This window comes from Electrophorus electricus, chromosome 21 (assembly GCF_013358815.1).
Source record: "Electrophorus electricus isolate fEleEle1 chromosome 21, fEleEle1.pri, whole genome shotgun sequence".
Lineage (NCBI taxonomy): Eukaryota > Metazoa > Chordata > Actinopteri > Gymnotiformes > Gymnotidae > Electrophorus > Electrophorus electricus.
This window is the reverse complement of record NC_049555.1, coordinates 10908616-10909351: the sequence shown is the minus strand read 5'-3', so window position 1 is coordinate 10909351 and position 736 is coordinate 10908616.

Here is a 736-nt window from a genome sequence, read left to right as displayed (position 1 = left end):
GACAGTTGAAGAAACACAGAGGCTGGAGACAAGTAGATCAAGGAAACACAGGGTCTGGGAGCTGGAGATGTCTAACAGTCAAAAAAGTAGAACTTTCTGGAGTGTGACTTCTTAATAGGACACATCAAAATAAACATCATCTTATGCAGACGTTCTGTGCAGCTCACCAGGTTTATATCTCCAAAGAAAAAAGTCCCAAACATAGAGCGGATTTGAATTCAGCTTTGGTTATATAAGAGTCAAGGCTAGATTTAAAAAAATAGATAATACACCTCCAAAGTACTTTGCATACAGATGAATTGAATGCATTTTCGTGACAACAAAGCAGCTGCTTCATCCTTTTAGATATAATCTAGCACTCCAAATATTTCATTTAAGAAAACTCCACACATCCTTTCAATAACATCTCTTGACAGGCTTATCTCTATTCTGTGCAGATATCAGCAGGTGCAGTTGGAGCTGAGGGAGAGACAGAGAGAGAGAGAGACAGAGAGAGGGGGGGTGCGAGAGGATCATGAGAGAGAGGTTGAGAAAGAAATGTGGGCTTGTATGCATAAGTTCATGTCTGCATGCATGGCTGAATGTGTCAGGCAGAGTGTGTGTGTGTGTGTGTGTGTGTGTGTGTGTGTGTGTGAGAGAGAGAGAGTGTGTGAGAGAGAGAGAGAGAGTGTGTGTGTGTGTGTGAGAGAGAGAGAGAGTGTGTGTGTGTGTGTGTGTGTGTGAGAGAGAGAGAGTG